Source organism: Pistacia vera, unplaced genomic scaffold (genome assembly GCF_008641045.1).
Source record: "Pistacia vera cultivar Batoury unplaced genomic scaffold, PisVer_v2 Contig1062, whole genome shotgun sequence".
NCBI classification, from domain to species: domain Eukaryota; kingdom Viridiplantae; phylum Streptophyta; class Magnoliopsida; order Sapindales; family Anacardiaceae; genus Pistacia; species Pistacia vera.
The window spans coordinates 173,604-187,421 of record NW_022195096.1 but is presented as its reverse complement, the minus strand read 5'-3'; the positions used below and the strand labels follow the sequence as shown (position 1 = coordinate 187,421).

The window sequence follows — 13,818 nt, the reverse complement described above, 5'->3', positions numbered from 1 at the left end:
TAGTCTTACTGTTGATGGGTTCTATTCTAGCATCAGGAGACCACCTCACTGGGTTACCTAATGATGATCCCAACTTGCATATCGCCAATTTTCTGGAGTTATGCCACATTCAGGCATAATGGAGTATCTGATGATGCAATTAGGCTAAGGCTTTTCCTATTCTCTCTTCGGGATAAAGCTAAGGCTTGGTTGATTTCTCTGCCGTCTAGGAGCATCACAACATGGAACGAGTTAGCTCAAATGTTCCTTACTAAATATTTTCCACCTGCCAAGTCTGCCAAGCCGAAAAGTGAGATTACCAATTTCTACCAACAAGACTTAGAGTCATTGTATGAAGCATGAGAAAGGTATAAGGATCTCTTATGGAGGTGCCCTCACCATGGTTTACCAATCTGGTAGCAAGTGCAAACGTTCTACCAAGGGTTGCTGCCAACTATTCAAGCCATGATAGATGTTGCAAGTAAAAGAGCCTTGAACAATAAAACACCAGAGGAAGCATACAATCTGATTAAGGTGATGGCGAACAATAACTATATGAGGACTTCGGAGAGAACTTCAACAAGGAAATTAGCAGGAGTGTACAAAGTTGATGGTTACACCATATTTGTTGCTCAACTTTCAAACATCCAGAAGCAATTGGGTAATGTTTTAAAGATAAATGCAAATGGGGCAAGGGAATCCATATTCCAACACATACAATCTGGCATGGAGGAAACACCCGAACTTCTCGTGGAGCAACAACAACGAGCATAAACAATCTTTTGTTTTTCAAACTCAAGAGCCAAAATCTAACTTGAAAAATGTGCTTACCAAGTTCATTGAAGAGACAAGCAAGATGTTTGAGAAGACTGAAATCCTTGTCCAAAATCAGTCAGTCTCTATTAGAAACTTTGAGACTCAAATAGGGCAAATCCATAACATATTAGTGGGAAGAGTTCAAGGAGTTTTGCCATGCAATACAGAGAAGAATCCCAAGGCACAAGCACATGCAATCACCATGAGGAGTGGAAGAACTTTGGAGAATTCAGAGGATGAAAAACAGAAGCAAGAACAAGAGAAAGATTTGAAGGAAGAGTAGAAGAACGATCATCACGGCGAGCATGAAAATTTGGAGAAGATCATAGGCATGAAGGAGGATCGTCACGGCAATGAAACTGGTGGTTGTGGCAACAGTGAAACAACTCCCAAATTGACAAAAGTTCCAACTCATCACTATGGTGATGAATCTGATGGCCGTGACGAGCGTGAATCTGAGTAGAAACTTTCTTCGAGCCATGCAATCCTTCCATACCCACAATGTTTTAGAAGCTTGACAAGCAACTCAGTAAGTTTATTGACATGTTTCAAAGTTTATATATTAATATTCCTTTTGTTGATATGTTAGAATAAGTGCCAAAATATGAGAAGTTTTTGGAGGAGATCCTCACACACAAGAGAAAATTTGATGAATACGAGAAGGTCATGTTAACGGAGGAATGCAGCGCACTGATTCAAAAGAAACTACCACCTAAACTATGAGATCCAAGGAGTTTCACTATCCTTTGTATTATTGGTAGTTGTTATTTTGATAAGGTTTTATGGATTTAAAGGCAAGCATAAATTTAATGTCGTTTTCTATTTACAGGAAACTTGGATTAGGAGAATTGAAGCCAACCACCGTGTCTCTCCAAATAGCTGATCGATCAATAACATATCCTAAGGGGTGGTAGAAGACATCTTGATTAATGTAGACCAACTGATTTTCCTAGTAGATTTCATAGTGTTAGACATGGAGGAAGATAGGGAAATACCTTTAATTTTAGGACGACCATTTCTAGCAACTGGTAGAGCATTGATAGATATTCATCAAGGGAAATTAATCTTAAGGGTAGAAGATGAGCAAGTAGAGTTTAATGTTTTTGATGCTAAGAAGCGTCCATCTAACTTTGACACGTGCTTTGAGATTACTGTCCTTGATAACATAGTGAATAAAAAATTAGAAGAAAACTATCCTAGTTCACCCCTAGAGAATTCTTTATTCAACTCTAGGACTATGGATTTTGACTTTGAGATGGTGGATGAACAACGATTAAAGCCCTATTTGAATGGTTGAATTAAGGATATGAGGGCTTGGACTCTCCTAGATGATCCGGATTGAAGAAAACGAAAAGTCAAGCTTACGACTTTAACCAAGCACTTTTGGGAGGCAACCCAAGCTTTTTATTTTCATTTTTCTTTTATTGATTAGTTTGTTATTTTTGCATGTATTAATTTTCAAGTATGTTTAATTTTTTTTTTCTGTTTAGTGTACATAATTTTGACGTTGTGTTTGTTTCTCTAAATTCATAATTTAACACGTGATGTGTGTTTCTGATGAGGTGCACCATGAGTTTCTTTGTTTTGACAGAATTAAAAGGCAGCAATGGAATGAAATGAGTTGGTGATCAAATTATCATGCGTATTCGCACATCACTATTGCAAAAGGGGGTAACTTTTCTTTTTCTCTTTTTCCTTTTGTTTACATTTGTACATTGGGGACAATGTAGATTTTAGGTTGGAGGTAAGGGAAGTATCTTCCCAAAGATTTTGAATTTATGGATTTATGAGAAATATTTTATTGTTTTATTGTGCTTTGTTTTGAATTTTGGTTTTATTCTTGGATTAATTTATATTTCTATGAAAGGAATATGATTGCAATAACATGTAAAAAATGGACATTAATTTTCCCCTTTAATTATGGATGATTGTGAAGGTTAATAACATTTATTTGAGACCCTAGCTATTTGTGGATTGAAAGTGGTTAAGTTTGCTCACTTAGAGACATTTTATGTGTGAGTTTTTCATGGACATTTTTGCAATCTCAACAAACTCTAGAACTCATTTGACAACCACTCAAGGCGAAATCCTAGAGTTCACATCACTTATGAAATGATTTAGGCTGTTTTTGGACTGATTGAGCCTTTCAAGCCGACCCTTTTTATTATCATCACTAGTTAACCCTTTGAGTTTTTTAAATGCAATTTACCTTTGTTTTCCCTTCTTTGAACTTATTTTTTACCCTACTCTGATTATAAACCTAAAACACAATCCTACCTGTTTTATCTTTAAGAGACTTAATTGTAATTCAGGGTTATTATGAGTGTTGGTGAGGAAGTGTAGTTTTGCCACAACCCAGGTTTATGTGAAGAAATTGGTTGGGGGTTGTGGAGTGCTTGTAAGATCAGTGGGGCTGTGTATGTGTTTTCTACTTTCTTCTTCTTATTATTGTTAGAAAAAACAAAAAACAAAAAAGCTGAAAAAATGATGAAAAAAAAAAAGAGAGAAAGAAAAGAAAAGTGGGCATTGAAAAGCATTGTGAAGATGTGAGATTATGCAAATAGGTATAGTTTAGTGTCGAAAAGAAAGAGCTTGATAAAAATTGGGAAGTTACTGAGTGAAAAAGGGAAGTGTTTTTGTATGATAGTAATAAGAATGAATGAAGATTCAGTCTCTTAATTTGATTTTTTTTTTTTAATTCCCTTTCCGTTCTTTCATGAACCTATACCCTGGCCTAATGTTACAACCTTTACAAAGACCTACTGATCAAAGGTAGTGTGAATTTCTACATTAGTGGAGAGTGGATGGAGTTTGATTCCATGATTACCTATAAGTCACAACCCGAATACTGAGATCAAAATTTTGTTCATGAATGTTTTGCATAAAACCGTCCGGGTTTGTAGACAAATGGTTTGTGGTTGTATGGATGTTCTAGGGTCAATAACGAAAATGGAATTGACGTTTGCATTGTCTATGAGTTTAGGCGATTTTTAATTATTCTATTTGTTTTGTGCATATGCTATTTTTTGAGACAACTTTATGATTGATTCAAGAATTTTTGTTAGTTTTTGTTCTTTTTATGTTTGTTTTTTATATTTTGGGATTTAGGTTAAGCTTAGTGTGGATGTTTGTGGGTTTCATCACTGGAAACCCTTACAAGACTACAACTCATCCAACTAGGGCTGCCTAGGGGTTTAAAGGCTTGTTGCATATGCTAAATGCAATCGTGTCAATCTATGAAAGTGATTTAGGATAGTTTAGATATAAGTTTTAATTGGTTGTTTTATTTTCAATCTTAGAGACTTGTGTTATCGCTTAGTTTGCTAGGGACTAGAAAGAACCTAGTTGGGGGTTGTGACAAGAGCTTGAAAATACATATTTTGTTAGTGATTTAATTGGATTATTTGTGGAAAAATGTGTTTTTAATGTGAAATTTGAGTTAATTATTGCATAAATACCTTTTATGGGATCACGGGTGTATTTTGAGTAAATGATATTTGAATGAAGAAGAATAATGTCGATGGAATTCATGATGAGTAGGAACAAACGGTGCAAGAATCGGAGTTGAAATGAAAAAGTTGTTATGCGCTGAAGATACGACGTAAAACTTGGAAATCCTTCAAGATGAGCATGCTTCGATGTTTTGATCATAACATGAGCTGTAGAAATCAGAATTCAATGATTCTCATGGCGTTGGAAAGATTATTCAGAGAGCTACAAAGTTTGTGTTGATGACTTCACAAATTCTGAACATTATAGACTCATGGGACAGAAAGAATGATAGCTGAAGTGACCATTTCCGATGGCCGCATGTCACGGCCCAATCTGCACCGTGGGCACGGCTGATCGGCCCTCTCTGGTAGGCCCACTCTGCGTGACTCACAAAGTCCTCTCCCCCCCCCCCCCTTAAGGGATTTTTTCGCCTCCCTCACCACTCGAACCCAAGACCAAGGGGCTATAGTCAATTGGGGAGCATGGTGAGTACCATCAGGCTAGCTAGCCTGATGGTACTCATGGTGCTTCCCATTTTCCTATAGCCCCTTGGGCATGGGTTCGAGCCATGGGGGAGGCGAAAGAAAATCCCTTAAGGGGGGGACAATACTTTGTGAGTCACACAAAGTGGGCCTGCCAGAGAGGGCCGATCAGCCGTGCCCACGATGCAGATTGGGCCGTGACAGTCTAGGTGTTGCCATGTTGACCCGAGATAGAAAGAATATGGCTGCCATCAACTTAGCAAATTCAGGTTTTATCTATGAGTGACTAAGGATCACACACCTGTCCAAGCCCCAGATAATTTGAGGATATTTCCTAAGTTATCAGCCAATGGGAGGCAAGGAAGGATTTGAACAACACTTACCCACTTGTAGATTTGTAATAATTATCTTGAATTCGACTACTATAAATAGAAGACTCCTCCTCTCATTTTCGGGATCCTAAACCCTCATTCTGATTCTGATTATATTCTTTATTTTTAGAGCAAAGATAACCTGCGAGAAAGAGACTAACCTGATATTCTCTCTAAATACTCAGTTATTGTACCTCTGCTCGTTGTTTGCTATATGCAACCTCTTGTAAAGTCTCATATATAAAAGAAACAGTGGACCTAGGAATCGTTTTAAGTATCCAAACCACTTTAAAAATCATTTCTCATTTACTATTCAGTCTTTGCATTCAATTATATTGATTAGCTTTTGAATCAATCATATCACCTGTAATTTCTAAGAATAACTTAGCAATTTGTACGTGCGGGTTGTTGGTATCAAAATCACGCATCAACAAAATTTCCAAATTTTATTGATTGACGTTGATTAAGGTAATGCAAAATGAGAATGCATTTAATCCAATAAAAAAATAGAATTATAAACTATGCATTCCATTTTTGGAAAATTAGGCTCATAAAACTATAATACACTCATGAATGAAGGACCTCATTGACTTGAGGTCTCCCTGAAGTTTCCAGGCAACTGTCAATTCATCCCCTTGTTAAACAAGCTTCATTCCATACCTTTGCTAAGGAAATAATGAAAATGAAGTCTGAAATCAACAAGATTCCGATAGATACTAAGAATTTAAAACTTCAAAGCACTTACTGGTCAAAACCAGTCTCTTTCTCTTTGTATCTTTACAATTTATCTTTCTACATAGTGATAGAAAATAAGAGCTATAAACAGGTTATAGAGGGTGTCTGTGAATAGAGTTTATGTACATTTTGGTTTCTTTGGTTCCAAAAAAGTTATAAATATGTTTATAAAAGTATGCGTCTACTATCCATTATTTATGCTGATGATCCTATATTTTTTGGTCTTTTTCTATTTTCTATTTTTTTTTCTTTGAGATAAGGAACTACATATTCCTGAGTTCAATCATTAAAATTTATGCCTTTTATATATGATCATTTATGCACATAAAGTTGATAAATCCTTTTCTTTCAGTTATTTAGATATGCAAATCAAGAACACATGTTTGGTTATATTACATAAATATTTAGATTGTTTCAGGACCTTGCTGTAAAAATGGGGAGAGGAAAAACAAAGATCAAGAGGATTGAAAACAGAAGGAATAGTCAAGTATCCTTCTGCAAGAGGAGAAATGGCTTAAAGAAGAAAGCCAATGAACTTTCTATACTTTATGAAGCCGAAGTGGCCCTCATCGTCTTCTGTAGTCGTGGTCGCCTCTTTGAGTACTCAAACAGCAAGTAATGTTCTCTTTTAATCTATTGATGATCAAAATGTTCACACATCTCAAGTTTTGGTGTCAAATAACTGAGTTCACACTGAAATCATATTTTTCCTTATATATTGAAGAAATTATTTCTGAATTTGACTTTTGTATGATCAAGAGTTGTTGCGGGTGACCTTGAGTTCTATACGTTAAAATTGACATTGCACTTGTCTTGAGCTAAGAGAAAGTCAACAAAGAAGGGCGAATTTTTTTTCTTTGCTTTGACTACTATCTAGGGCCCTTTGATGTTTAAGATTTCTTTGTAAAACCCTTTTTACATAGAAATTACAGTTTCCTTAATTACTACGTTAAACCAAACATTAATACTTCATATTTAACTTCAGTTAATAAATTTTGATTAGTTACAGGGTTATCGCATAAATATCTTGAATCATCTAAATAGCATTTTGTCTTTCATAAAGAGATTCATAAATATTTTTTCAATTTTTATATGATACCAATGAGGGAAGAGGAGTTAGCTGGGTAAATTTCGGGCGTGGCAACCCCTATTAGTAACTCAGGTGGATCGAACTCAGAACCTCTTGAGTAATATACCCAAAAGTCTAGTTGACGTTGGCTACTTAGTGGTGGTTATTCTTTATCATCATTTCATTTTTCTATGACTGAGTGCAGCTGCACACCGCGCGCTCCCCCCCCCCCCCCCCCCCCCACCCCCCCCCCCCCCCCCCCCCCCCCCCCCCCCCCCCCCCCCCCCCCCCCCCCCCCCCCCCCCCCCCCCCCCCCCCCCCCCCCCCCCCCCCCCCCCCCCCCCCCCCCCCCCCCCCCACCCCCCCCCCCCCCCCCCCCCCCCCCCCACACGTAATAGTTGTTATACCTAGTCTAACAAATATTATTACAATTAATAACTAAACAACCTAGTTAATTAATTGGAGAGGAAAACATATAGATTCAGTTTTAAAGATTAATTCATACCTAGGTATCAATCTTCTTGAGTGAACATTTTTTTTTGCTTTGAGTTTGCAATTCAAAAGTAAAGCGAGAGATTGAGAGAATGAATTTTTCACAAACTGAAAATATTATTAATTTTTCTTTGATTAAAATGTACATAAGCTTCTCCTTATATAGAAAAGTCCGGATTTCAATCGAATTGAATCCGTAGAAGATAATGATATTGGGGTCCACATGTCTCCCACATGTCATGATAAGACAAATTATTACATATTTAATTATTACAAAAGAAAGCCACAATTATCACAAAAGGAAAAAACATCATTATTACAAAGGACAAAATACAACAAGACGAAATATAATTATTATAAAAGACAACATCCAATGCCTTCTTTTAATTTGGATCGTTGAATTTCGTTGGCAAAATCTTAGATGTCCACGCATTATTTTCAGCTTGTTTGATACACGTCATATGTAACGCCCCACTTGAGGTACATAGCTAATGTTTCTTCTTTTGCTCTTATCTGAGTTGGTTTATTAGTATTATTGTTTGGTTGACCTTTGATTGAGTGATATGTTGAATACTTGCCCTGAAATTGGTTGAAATAGAAGGAGTTCAATGATCTAGGCTTCGCCAGGGCGAAGAAGAATCTTCGCCGCGGCGAAGAGGTGTTGAAGCCACGGGAAACTGCTGGACAGTTTCACCGCGGCGACAGAATCTTCTTCGCCATGGAGACGGGCCGACCAAAATGTTTGTTAAGTTTTAGATATTTTCTTCCCTAAGGGCAATTTGACCATTCTACCCCTAATTAGTAGGAAAAGTGGGGAATAAAATGTAAGGATTTTTCATGGAGAATATGTTGATATGGGGGTGTGTTTGTAATGAATCAAAGGATATGGATGGAATTCCTAAGGAAGAGTAAGGGCAAAATGGGAATGCTTGTGTATAAATTTCATTAAAAGGAATTAAGTCATTGCAAACCCTTCATTCTTCTTCTCCATCGCCACTCTCCTTTCTTTCTTCCTCTCAAATTCTCTTTCATTTGTTCAAGGTTTTTAAGAGGGCTTTTGGAGTGATTTGGGGTAGGAAAGCAATCTAAGGCATCCTAAGGTAAGGATTCTTGCTTTGGATGTGAAGTTTTGTGAAATTTGAGTGTATTTGAATATTGAGGGCCTTTGGTTGAATTGTTTAAGGGTAGAGAAAAATCAAGCAAACCAAGAGAAAGGAAGTGCTAGTGAGATCTCTCCATCACAAGGTAAGTAAATCCCAACCCAAGTGAGATTTGAGAATTTTCTTGATTAGGGTTTTAATAACAATTATGGATGTATGTTATATACATGTTATATGCTATGTTATTGAGTCTTAAATGGAGATTATTATTGCTTTGTGATTGTTCATACATTTCAAGTATAAGAAGTGAGATGTGGGTTGGAAAGGTAGTTTGAGATGGAATTGAAGGATATTGAGAAATCCTTTTTGGAAGTGTTATTCTTTGGCAGGAATTATGGCTATGTGAGGGAGTTTTCTCCCATTTTGGATGGTTAGAGAAAGACATAGAATTATTGTTATAGTAGAGTTTTATTATGCACTTGAGTTGTTTGATGAAATGCCTAATAGAGGTTTGAGTATGAGTAGTGAACCTTAATTCTTGCAACATTGCATGTTGGCATTTCATAAGTGCATTAGTGGAGATGAACCATCCATAGGCATTAATTGTGCATAGAGAAGTGACTTAAGAAAGAGTAGAAAACTTTGTGTAAGCATTTGCTCTATGAGTAGAGAACTTTGTGAATGCAACTACTCTAAGGGTAGGGAGAATGAGAAGTGCTAGAGTAGAATGAATGAGAAGAGTATTAGAAATGGGTTGATGCTTTGTGATCGTCACCCATTTAGTTATTAGAGATGGGTTGATGCTTTGTGATCGTCACCCATTTAGTTATTAGAGATGGGTTGATGCTTTGTGATCGTCACCTATTTAGTTATTAAAAATGGGTTGATGCTTTGTGATCATCACCCGATAGTTATTAGAAATGGTTTGATGCTTTGTGATCATCACCTGACAGTTATTAGGAATGGGTTGATGCTTTGTGATTGTCACCCGAAAGTCATGAGGAACGGGTAGGTGCTTTGTGGTCTCCATCCGATAGTTACGAAAACCGGGTAGGTGCTTCGTGATCTCTACTCGATAGTCACTAAGAGCGGGTTGGTGCTCTGTGAACTCCACCCAGCAGTCATGAAGAGCGAGATGGTGCTATGTGAATGCCATCCAGCCGTACCTCCGGTAAGATAAGGCCATGACGTTTAATAGAAAGCAATAGAAAGTGTGAGGAAAGAATTAAGAGAATTACATACGGGGATACACAGATAGAGGGTTTACTTACTGAGCATTATTTTGTGCTCACCCCGTTATTTTCCTTTGTGGATGCAGAATCTAGGTGATGATGCAGTTGGAGGGGCGTCGGCAAGCGAGGAGCAATAGCTACACTATTTCCCTTGTTTTGTCTTTTTAAATGGCATTTTGTAAATAATGCTCTTTGTGTATAAAAGACTTATTACATATAATAAAAAGAAAAGTTTTGGGCCCATTTTCTATTATTATTACGTATGTATTGTACTAGTTTACAACAGTTGTTACATCATATTACGTGTTGCATGTTTTTGGTTGTCCAAATCTCCATCCTTTAGATTTTTATCAACCTTTAAAGTTATCCACTGCTATAAGATCAATAAAATCTTTCACAGTCTCATCTTCTTGGACTTCCTAGTTGTGGGCTAAGACCATTCTCGGAAGATAAACACTACCTTCCATTAAAGCCTGCTTTGGTAAATGGGCTAAATCAAACCCTTCTAATAGTGTTCTTAACTGGGCTTGATTATGTTTGAAGAGTGTATCCTGGATCATCGCATACCTATCTGGTAACACTATCACTATCCCATTATGGATATGGACAGTAGCATTTGCGTTAACAAACTCCTCCAGTTTGGATTTAAGCAGTAATAATTTTGCAATATGCAGCTTGGTCCAATCTTCCTTTTCTTTTCTTTGAATTTCTTCTAGCGCATAAGAACCCATTTTTACCTCGTTATCTAGCATAATTCGGTACCACGTTTCTCCTACAAGAAATTCCCATATCTATATAGGTTGAATATTATAGTTCTCTTGCAATGAGGAAGTAATCATGCAAGTGAAAGTGTCGACCTTCCGATTCAATACATAGAGTGTTTCCTTAACCGTGTCTAGCATATTTGGGTCCACCATCGCTGCCTATACACCAATTTCCATTGTATCGACCCATCTTTTATCCAAAAGGGTTTTGTAATAATCTTTTCTAAAGATTTTCCATGGAACGTACAATTCCATAGCGCCATTAGGATAAACTGCTAATCCTTGGACCAAATCTGTCAAGCCAGTTTTTCCTAATTTTACTATTAGATCATTCAAATTCTCGATTTTGAGATTTACCATGTCAAACAAATGACATTTTCTCATTACCTCAAGTTTTTGAATTCCTGCTTCATAAAGCAGAGCAGTTCCTTTAAACTCCTCATCTTCATAAGACAACTTATCAGCTTCCAGCCAAGCTAACCTTCTTGCTGGCTTCTCTAAACACCTCTGCAATTGTACTTCCCCTTGTCTTGTCGCCAATGTGATTCTAATTTGGGTTTCCAAATCCTCCTAGAGTGTTTGACAAGCTGAGGTTAATCTTAAGCCTTTTGGAAAGCTAAACCTCTCACAAATATCCACATCAATTAACCGCTATTTTTGTGGAGTGTATGAAGTCACCACGCTTGTAGCGCTTGATGATGAATCCTCAGAATTTTTAGTCTTTGGCAATGGACAATTAGCTCGTTCATGTCCTTCCTGTTTACAAGACTCGCAAATTATTGCTTTCTTCTGAGTCTTTTGTTTTTCCTTCTTAGGAGTAACCTCCTTTTCAAAAGTAATTTCCTTCATAGAAGCATCTTTCAGACGTTCAAATTTCGGGTTTCTTCTTTCCGAAGTATTAGAATCATATTCTTGACCCTTTCCTTCTTTAACCTGCTTTGCCGTAGTAACCTGCTTAGCCGTAGTAACTTGCTTAGGAGTAGAGATCACTTGCTTTTCCTCAGTTTTCTCCTTTTTTGCAGTAACCCTTGAAGCCAAAGTTATCTTCAAAGGACAATTCCTCCTTAAGTGTCCTCGTTGTTTACACTTGGAGCATGATAAGTGATTTCCAGTTTTCTTCTTGTCCACCATGATCGTGTAATTTTTCAGAGAAATGTCTGGACAAAAAGTCAACAACAAAGTTAGATTTACCAGAAATATATTCAAATTTGATTCCATAATTTGTAAACCAAATTTGCCTTTTGATTAGTCTAGCTTTATCATCCTTTAAAGACAGTTTCATAAAAGTTTTCAAATATTTAGAATCTGTCCTTAAAGTAAATTCCTGACTGATTATGAATAATTGAAATCGGTCAATACATTCTTTCGCTGCTAAAACTTCCTTTTCATGAATAGGATAGTTTATCTTAGCAGGAGAGAATTTTCCTAATGTATATCAAACAATCTGTTCAATTTTATCAGTACCCTTAGCCTTAAGCACACCTCTCCAGTACAAGTAAGACACATCGCTTTCTATAATAAGCGCATTCTCATTTTCCGGGAGTTTTAAAGATTTTAATTGCTTTGTCAAGGCTTTGGTTCGCTTAATAGTGTCTTCAAGTGTCCAAACCCAGGGCACTTTATCACTAAGCTTAAGCGTCAAGCCATTGATTACATTAGCAAGATTAGGAACATACTTGCGCATGTAATTGGCTAATCCAAGAAATTGCTATAACATATGCTTATCTTCCATCACATCTGGAAATTCCAGCAATTTCTTTGATATATGTTCTTGAAGTTGAATACCTCCTTCACCCATCTCATTGCCTAAGAACTTCACCTTGTTCTTAAACCATTCTACCTTTCTTTTAGATATAATCATTCCATTATCAAGGAACCTTTTGATCACCAGTCTAAGATGATTTACATGTTCTTCTTTAGTTTTACCATCATCAATATAAACTACACAAAAGTTAGATAAGTCTCTAAAAACCTTATCCATTTTCCTCTGGAATATTGATGGTGCTTGCTTAAGCCCAAAAGGCAAAACCATCCATTCAAACAATTCTTTCAAACAGGTGAAAGCCGTCAAATGAATGCTTGACTCCTCCATTCGGATTTGTTGTTGATTTTTGCAAGTGTACGAAATCGTGCAAGTAATAAAGTGTATAAAATACGGATATCAAACCCAAGGGAATCACTATTACCAGTTACCAATTAAACTATCCTATTACTATTTGATCAATCTAAATTTTATCAAGGAAAACCTAATTTAAATAAACAATTGAATTTAAAAGAAAATTGAAAAGAGAACAATTAACATTAACCTTTGGGTAAAAACAAGATGACTAGACCTAGGGCATAGGCTTCGCACCAACTCTTATTCATATGAATCAATCACTTATGCTAATTTTGTTAAGCTCTTCCTATAGGTCAAACTCCCTAAATTTCTAATAACTTTCTCTCGAACAATTATTAAATTAACCCCTAATTACTAACCTGAATTATCTCTAATCAGATTTAAGCAATTGGAGATCATTACGATCTATGGAATTTACCAAAACCTCACAAGTCGTGGCAACCTATATCTAGCGTTCGCTCAACCTATGGTTTTACTACCGTAGACCAACTAAGTATCATATCTCGATCTCAACCTAGTCCATTAGTTCATTCAATTCTTGGGCCCTTAAGAATCAAAAGCATTAGGAAAAATAGTAAAACTTAGGAAGAATTCTTAATAAACATTAACAATCAAAGATCAATACATAATTAAGAGATTGGGCTACATCTTAGCCCTAGAGAATAAATTTAGTTCATAATAAACATGAAAGAAACAATCATCTTTATTAAAACATTCATCATGAGTTTACAAGAAAAGAACAACAAAAACTTCTCTATATTGTGAATCAAAGCTCCAGAACTTCTGTTACTTCTCTTCTCTGCAGGTTTTTCTCCCTTTCTTCTCACCAAAGAATCCCCCAAATAATGCTCTAAAAGACTTCTATTTATATCCCACAAGGGTTAGGTTTTGTTTTTCCTTAATTCTATTTTATTTAGAACCCTTAACCCTATTCTCTTATCTAAAAATGGATAACAAGTTAGTAACTTCCGTGACTGTGCCATGGCACTATGCTGTGGCACAGTAGCTACTGGAAAAAGTGTGCCGCGGCACAGTAGCTGTTGCACTTCTTCCCGCATCATTCCACTGTTCTTCAGAGATGGTGATTTTTGAACTCGATAACAATGGAATTTGGAAAAGTTGTAAACATATGAAATGTAGCCCTTTGAATAAGATTTCCAACGTTCT

General features: G+C 36.5%; 1 non-coding gene across 1 annotated transcript; it reads right to left on the bottom strand.

Annotated features, from left to right (window-relative positions):
- Positions 1-279: 279 nt before the first annotated feature.
- Positions 280-386, bottom strand: LOC116131040. Its single transcript, XR_004128194.1, has one exon. It is a non-coding gene; the product is annotated as a small nucleolar RNA R71 (small nucleolar RNA).
- Positions 387-13,818: the final 13,432 nt, after the last annotated feature.